The 9,286-nt window shown below is 32.8% G+C and overlaps 1 long non-coding RNA gene across 1 annotated transcript in view; it reads left to right on the forward strand.

The window, feature by feature from the left end:
* LOC145270449 (uncharacterized) overlaps positions 1 to 8,433 on the forward strand; it is a 9,710-nt gene extending 1,277 nt beyond the window's left edge. The window contains exon 2 of the long non-coding RNA XR_013865363.1: positions 6,817 to 8,433. This is a non-coding gene — a long non-coding RNA (uncharacterized LOC145270449). The remainder of the gene's footprint in view (positions 1 to 6,816) is intronic.
* The last annotated feature ends 853 nt before the right edge of the window (positions 8,434 to 9,286 follow it).

The following is a 9,286-nucleotide window of genomic DNA, read 5'->3' on the forward strand; positions in this document are numbered from 1 at the left end:
ATGTTAAATTCTCCGCTCAAAATAAAAAATGGGAGAGAGAAAATTTAAATTCGCCACTGTGTTGGTAATTAAAAATTAAAACAACTTATTTTTTACTTGTAAACTGTTTATTAATTGTAGAAAACAAAAATAAACGGGAGAAAAAAGCAGCTCAAAATGAAAGAAATTGTTAAATTCTATTACAAAAGAAAACAAATTATTATTACAATTCTAGCCAAGAATTTACTTAAGATTTGTCTGACGTCACTTCCGGTCAGCTGATGCGACCGGCTGCGAATAGCATTTTAGAATAGCCGCAGCCGGCTGCGAATATCAACGGCCTTAAAAAAAACATATTTAAAAAATATAAACAAATTACAATAATTATAAAAGTTTTTTTTTTTCTTTTCAAAATAGTTGTCTATTTTGGTAAACATATATCTTTATATATGCGTGTGTTGATTCAAAGGATTAAAAATATAAACAAATCACACTTACTAGGGAAGATAATAGCTGCCGGTGAATGTCGGAAAAATATCCAATAAATAAAATGGCGTTTAGTAAATCGTTATTTGTATTTTAAACTAAATATTTTATTATGGTTTATTTTTTTTGTTTTTTGTCATTTCATTTAACTTAATATGAAAAGTGATAATAAAGTTATAGTGCTGAAAAAGCTCCAACCGGAACTTGCCCCCATACTTACAAAACTGTTTAAGCGTTGCCTTAAGGAAAAGTGCTTTCCAACACTCTAGAAAACCTCATAAATATGCCCTGTATTTAAGAATTCAGGCGAAACGTCATCTCCCTCTCAGTACAGACCAATAAGTCTCCTGTGTGTCATGAGTAAGTTGTATGAATCCATATTAAATAAAGAAGTAGTCAACCACCTCAGCAGAAACAACATTCTTAGTGACATGCAATATGGTTTCCGTTCCACAAGATCTACAGCAGATGTGCTAACAGTTATATCTTATAGGATTAGTGAATCTCTTGACTAAGGCTTACTTTCCAGGGCAATTGCTCCTGACATATCGGAGGCCTTCAATAAGGTATGGCATAAGGGCCTACTTCACAAGATGTCCAGCTACAGTATCACTGGAAATGTTTTCTCAATTATAAAATCATTTCTCTCTGATAAGCTCATAAGAGTAGTGGTTGATGGCCAGAAATCAGAGGCTCACAGTATTAATGCTGGAGTCCCTCAGGGGTCCATCCTGGGCTCAACTCTCTTCCTGATCTACATCAATGATTTCCCAAAACACATACTTAAATCATACGTTGACATCTATGCTGATGACACGACCATCTATGGCAACACATCAAAGGCTGTAAATGACAAAGTTCTCTCTGATTCTCTCTCCTTTGATCTTGAGCACGTGGTACAATGGGGGAAGAGGTGGCTGGTTACTTTTAATGCATCCAAAACCAAGCTTCTATCTTTACATCATCAGTGCTTTGATCCTCATCTGGCATCAATTGAAATGCATGGCTCTCGTCTTGGGGAAGCTCCATGTTTTGACAAGCTTCTGGGTTTGAAATGGAACACGTACATCAATTCTGTTGCCAAGGATGCTGGGAAAATGATGGGATCCTTCTACCACTCCAGAAGATATCGCACTACTGATGCAATTCTCTATCTGTATAAAAGCCAAGTACATCCAAGGATGGAGTACTGCTACCACATCTGGGTAGGAGCTGCTAAAAGCAGCCTATCCTGCTTTGACAGAGTACAAAATGGATTTTGTGGCTTAGTGAGGGATGCCCTTTTCTCTTCCCTGCAGCCTCTCTCCCACAGAAGAGACGTTGCGAGCCTGTCTTTGTTTTATCGTTATTTCCATGGTAAGTGCTCGTCTGAGCTCCAATCTCTGGTCCCCCCTCACCAATCTTTTACGAAAAACACCTGTCTATAATTTTCCCCACTCTTTATCTGTGCCTAAATTCAAACGTAGATTCAATGAGCAAAGCTTCTTTCTTAGAAGTGCACGACTATGGAACTCTCTTCTGTTTGCCTGCTTCCCACCTGACTACAACTTGGATGTCTTCAAGTCCAACATAAACAAATTCCTGACAAGCCGCCACCTTAAGTAAGACACTCTATCAAATCTCCAATACTAATGATTACGGCAATAATATCTCATTGATTACTGTACACGCAATAACCCTTATCCCCGAGTGGCTTCCAGGCCCTGATAAGTGCTGATCTCCATGTAAAAAAAACTTTAAAATATCAATTATTGAATGGATTTTATTATTTCCTTTTCTTTAAAAACTCAGTTTTTGTTTTTATGGATACATGTGTCCAGTGACACCGATATGATGACTAAAATCGCAAATTATTGTCTTTTTAAATTAAAAATAATGCATGAATTTCTGTTTGCTCAAAAACATCTTTGTTTTAAAAACATCCAAGACCACCCGGCGTTGGTCAGGACTGTATAAGACAATGAGAAACAGTTTGAACATACCTGTTATTCTTAGGATAGAGGAATTTTGGATGCCTACGTATCATTTGTCATCTAGAGCAAAAGCATATTTTACCTACCCTAGGACTGGTATTATATGTATGAAATAATTTTGCCTTCCCTAGGACAGGAAATTTACAACATGTATATGGATAAAAATTCCTTACCTAGGACGAGTAATATACAACACATATTTAAAATAATTTACATAATTTTCTGTTGTGCTAACGTTTCTGTGTGTCACAGGTAGAAGTTTGTTTTTACATCAGAGTGCTATAGTGAAGAAGCTCCTTATGTCTTTTATAAATGTCATACTACTCGAATGCATTACATGATTTTTGGTTTTGATAACTATTGTAGGTCACAGGTAAGATGTTCTTTGGTTTTCATATCAGTACTATACTGTACAAGTACCTTATTTCATGGGTAGGATACTGTACAAGTACATTTTTTTCTAATTTTGAAATGAAAGAACTCGATACTTTTAAGAAATTTTCTGTTGTGCTGAATTTTCTGTTCGTCTAGTGTAAGAATTTGTTTTATTTTTTCATCTGGATGCTATAGTGAAGAAGCACGTTATTTTTTCATTTAAAAGTCATACTACCCAAATATATAACGTGATTTTCGGTTTTAATAACTTTTATGCACGTCACAGGTAGGATTTCCTTTGTTTTTCATATGAGTACTATACTGCACAAGTACCTTATTTCTTGGGTAGGATAATGTACAAGTACGTCATTTCTAAGATATAGCTGAAACTACTCGATAATTTTACATAATTTCTGTTGTGCTAACTTTTCCGTATGTCACAGGTGAGAGTTTGTTTTTACATCAGGGTGCTATAGTAAAGAAGGACCTTATTTCTTATGTGAATGAAATACTACTCGAATATATTTCAGGAACATTACGATAAGCAGTATTCATTTAATATTTTCATGAAAAATAATTAATGCGGTTTTAATGATAAAAACATTCACAAAAATTTCGATTACATGGTTTAATGAGCGTCATGTGTGACATTCCGTTCATAATCAGTAATCTTAAACTTCATGCTATTCTCACGAGATTCTTATTTAGCTAAGCCTGCATAATGAACACTCGTTACAAGAAAAAATTTACGTTTGAACGATTTGAATTAATATTCCTAACACGTAAATAAATGTTATTTCATCATAACACTGAGTTCTTTGTCAAGTGTCGGTATTTTCTGGAGTTATTTCGATATTTTTATTTTATGTATGTAAGGATGTGTTTTGATGGAAACCTATTAATTGCTGATCTGGTTAAATTTACTTTTAATGGTCCTGCAGATACTCTACTACTTTCGACTTCAAGAGATTCCTGCACCTGTAACCTCGGTCTTAAAAATGGATAGATCCCAATTAGGACTGGGTGAACACAGAGTCAATTAAGTAGAAGTTAATAATTCCACAGTCAGTTTCTACAAATTTAAAATAGAATTTCAAATTTTGTAGGACTTTTGAATGAAACCCTTTGTTTAGTACATGAGAGTAAGATGGTCTTGGGTTGCTAGCGATGACTGGACCAAGTGTAAAAACAACAAACTCTTTCTAATTATACCTATACTAAAAGAACTACTAAATCTCAGAAAATCATGCAAAGAAGAAGTAGTCTAACCACGTACCTGGATAGGACATACTGTTATATAGTGGGGGTCTTTTTAAGATGACGAATATTGTATAGTTAAGTGTTCATATTGGAGAGATATATCGGGTACATTTTAAAGCGAGACAGGGACATGTAATACACGATGAGAGAGGGATAGAAGAGAGACATTTATACTTTTTACTGTTTGTGGATTCTTCTTAACACAAATTTTAGAGAGGAGAGTTATCAGTTCTTATGGCACAGGAGAGGACAGTCATTACTTATGATAGAGAGTGCGACACATAGATGAGTTATACACAAAGTTCATTAAAACGATGAGTTATACACAAAGTTCATTAAAACGATGAGTTATACACAAAGTTCATTAAAACGATGAGTTATACACAAAGTTCATTAAAACGATGAGTTATACACAAAATTCATTAAAACGATGAGTTATACACAAAGTTCATTAAAACGATGAGTTATACACAAAGTTCATTAAAACGATGAGTTATACACAAAGTTCATTAAAACGATGAGTTATACACAAAGTTCATTAAAACGATGAGTTATACACAATGTTCATTAAAATGATGAGTTATACAAAAAGTTCATTAAAACGATGAGTTATACACAAAGTTCATTAAAACGATGAGTTATACACAAAGTTCATTAAAACGATGAGTTATACACAAAGTTCATTAAAACGATGAGTTATAAACAAAGTTCATTAAAACGATGAGTTATAAACAAAGTTCATTAAAACGATGAGTTATAAACAAAGTTCATTAAAACGATGAGTTATAAACAATGTTCATTAAAACGATGAGTTATACACAAAGTTCATTAAAACGATGAGTTATAAACAATGTTCATTAAAACGATGAGTTATACACAATGTTCATTAAAACGATGAGTTATACACAAAGTTCATTAAAACGATGAGTTATACACAAAGTTCATTAAAACGATGAGTTATACACAATGTTCATTAAAATGATGAGTTATACAAAAAGTTCATTAAAACGATGAGTTATACACAAAGTTCATTAAAACGATGAGTTATACACAAAGTTCATTAAAACGATGAGTTATACACAAAGTTCATTAAAACGATGAGTTATACACAAAGTTCATTAAAACGATGAGTTATAAACAAAGTTCATTAAAACGATGAGTTATAAACAAAGTTCATTAAAACGATGAGTTATAAACAAAGTTCATTAAAACGATGAGTTATAAACAATGTTCATTAAAACGATGAGTTATACACAAAGTTCATTAAAACGATGAGTTATAAACAATGTTCATTAAAACGATGAGTTATACACAATGTTCATTAAAACGATGAGTTATACACAAAGTTCATTAAAACGATGAGTTATACACAAAGTTCATTAAAACGATGAGTTATACACAAAGTTCAATGAAATGATGAGTTATACACAAAGTTCATTAAAACGATGAGTTATAAACAATGTTCATTAAAACGATGAGTTATAAACAATGTTCATATAAGATGATTACACATTACCTTTGTTGTAGAAAGAGGACACAAGACGTTACAAAATATGATTTGTTTTTTTATTACATTCGACCGGTTGCAATTCTGATAACATCTAATAATTCAAAGTCGACTACATGATTAAAACTTCCTCCCTCGCTTCCAAAGGCACCCTTCTCTGACTATGTCAGCTCTGTCTCCTATCTTCGTCTCCCATCACTAAAACTAGCAAACTATATTGAGAATTCATTTTCTGCTATGACGTCATACATGTGTCCAGAAAACATGATCGAACCCACGTGGCCTGAACATGCATGGTTAGCACATGTCCACCCATTTCTGCAGACAAAGAATACTTACTATCCGATTTTTTCTGACTTATTTTTCAACATATTTAAATTTCCTCGTTCTTTATTTTCTATCTGACCTCATTCTAATTGAGTTTTCATAAAAAATAGAACAATCAAAATTCCTTTTAAACAAACATCTCTAAACTATTTTATGTTAAATTGAACAATGCTAAATTCTATTTCTGAACATTGCTTACAAGGTCTATCTAATCTCATTTTTACTTATCTAACGTTTTTCTTACAAGAAAAGGAAACATTTTCTTGTAACAACACATAACTCATTTTACATTCAAAAAGTGAGGAACCTTCCAAATGTATACCATATAACAAACCTTATACAGTGAAACACCTTTTACTTGACTGCTATGACCTCACACAAATCCGTCAACACTACTACAAGGCCACAAACTTAAAAGAATTCTTCGAAAAAGAAAACCCTAAAACACTAAAACTATTCTACATTTACATTATATTACATATATAAATATACAGTATTAAATGACCCAAAGAATGTTGATCTTCTGGTTAAACAAATAAACATCAGAGTTTGTATAGATTTGTGCGTTCAAGAGAAAGATTGGCAAGTTCGACAAAATACAGCTGAATAAGATCGGAGGTAACATAGAAACTTTGTGAAAATAACATCAAAGAGGAGAACAGTATTCTGAAGAATCCAACTAATGTGAATAATCCATACTCATCTAAAAAATGAATGAATGTAAAGATTTTTATTTAAATATTTGAAAATAGAACCAAGTTATTTTGTTGACAAACCAGTATGGATTAAATCTATACTTATTTTATTTAGAATATAATTAATAAGAAATTTATATTTATAAAAATTAACATATTAAATTGAATTTTACTAAATGAACTATATTTTTTCAAATTGTTTTTATATTTTCAGAATTTGCAAAAATGAAAAGAAATCCATAAATGGATAAGAGTAATAATAATAATACAGTAATGAAGAAGGACCTTACATCATTGGTGATTTAAATAAGTTTATAATAAAATTTCTTCATATAGATTTCCTGAAGTCGAAATTTATAAGCATATTCCATCATACTAACCATTGCATATGTCGAAATTTATTAGCGTCTCATCATAGTAGTCATTGCATATAATTTTTGTGGAATTAGATGCGAGCAAACATGGTAGACAAACCATATTGTTGTGAAATATGTGGTTCTTCTTTTGCACGGAAGGAAGGTTTGTTGCGTCATATGAGAACACATACGGGAGAGAAACCACATTCTTGTGAAGTATGTGGTTATTCTTTTGCATGGAAGTCAAATTTGTTGCGTCATATGAAAAAACATACAGAAGAGAAACCACATTCTTGTGAAGTATGTGGCTCCTCTTTTGCAGAGAAGTCAACTTTGGTGAATCATATGAAAACACATACGGGAGAGAAACCGCATTCTTGTGAAATATGTAACTCTTCTTTTGCACAGAAGTCAAGTTTATTATGTCATATGAAAACACATACCGGAGAGAGACCACATTCTTGTAAAGTATGTGGCTCCTCTTTTGCAGAGAAGTCAACTTTATTGAATCATATAAAAACACATACGGGAGAAAAACCACATTCGTGTGTAATATGTGGCTCTTCTTTTGCACAGAAGTCAAGTTTGTTGCGTCATATGAAAAAACATACAGAAGAGAAACCACATTCGTGCAAAGTATGTGACTCCTCTTTTGCAGAGAAGTCAACTTTGTTGAATCATATGAAAACACATACAGGGGAAAAACCACATTCGTGTGTAATATGTGGTTCTTCTTTTGCACAGAAGTCAAATTTGTTAAGTCACATGAAAACACATGGAAGACAAACAATATTCTTGTGAAGTATGTGGTTCTTTTGTCTGGAAGTCAAGTCTGTTGAGTCATATGATATGGTTCGTTTGCATAGAAATTAAATTTTTTGTACTCATAAAAACGTATTGGGGACAAACCACATTCTTGTAAAGTATGTGGTCTTTCCTCTGCCATAGATGTCAAATTTGTGAAGTCATATGAAAATACATAAAAATTATATGGAAGAAGAACCTGAAGTCCTACCTAACTAATATTTCTGGTGAACCAAGTGCAAAAGAGATCCAAACAATTGCACTTAAGGGAGTATAAATATACGAAAAAGAGCTCTCGGTTGGTTTTAATAAAATGCAGGGCAATTTTGGCAGCTGGTTTGACCACCCAATACCCATAATTACAATCGTCAAAGGAAGAAAATATTTGAAAAAGAGAGACAAAACCTAAATATGCCATGAAGTAGCAAATCCTGGGAACATGTACCTAAAAGAACAGTTCGAAACAAGTCATACACTATCCGCTTTAATTACAAAATTCCTACAACTACATACCTAGAAAATGATGCTATTAAGCCTGACATATTGATATGGGACAAAAAGGAGAACGTGGCAACCCTAGTTGAAGTAAGCGTCCCTAATGATAGTGGGTTTAACAGACGAGAGAGGGAGAAAATAAAATACGAAGGCCTTATATACAACATGAAAAGAAACTGGAACCTTAAAAATATATCCACCATTACAATCATTATAGGAGCAACCGTACTAATGCAAAAGAAATACAAACAATAGCATTTAAAGGGACGGTTAAAATCTTAAAAAGATCTATCGCTTTGAGTAAATAAACTAATGGGAGAAGGTTTAGCATCCAGGAGAATGCCCCATCCCCAGGAAAAAACAAATGCTGAGAAAATTAAAACAAGGGACAAACCACATATGATCTTCCAAAATCCATACCTCAAAATTGTATACCAGCATCACGAAGCAAGAGTCAGTAGGACAACCTCTATCATATAGTCAGCCAACTATTTTTTAAAAGACCGTCTTACAAATATGACAGAATCAGAAAACAAGTCTGCTTCGGAAATCACCAAAACGAATCTTTAAAAATACCTCAGAACTTTCATTACAGCAAATTGGACAAATGAGCCAAACAATAACATGACAAATATTTTCTGGACTTATTCACTCAGGACTTTATAAATAAGGAAGATTTTTATAGACTGGCTTAAAAGAGGATAGTGCCACTATTATCATGAAAGAATAATAATGACTGTTCACGATCAAAGTTTTGTGAACAATGCTTCTAAGATGAATGATCTCAGCATAACAAGTGTAGTTTGTGCAACAAAAAAATTAGTTTGATCCATTTGACATTTGCTAAAGGATGGCTACTATACAATGAAATACAATGGATTGTGTAAATATATCCACATCATCTGTAAAATGTTGAATATTGAATGCTGTAGCAAGTACTGGGAACAACAGTTGGACATATACACCATAGACTATACGATTCCTATAGCTACATGCTTAGAAAACGGGGCTATTAAAGATCACATAATA

This window comes from Euprymna scolopes, chromosome 46, assembly GCF_053919585.1.
Source record: "Euprymna scolopes isolate OS-2025 chromosome 46, ASM5391958v1, whole genome shotgun sequence".
NCBI classification, from domain to species: domain Eukaryota; kingdom Metazoa; phylum Mollusca; class Cephalopoda; order Sepiida; family Sepiolidae; genus Euprymna; species Euprymna scolopes.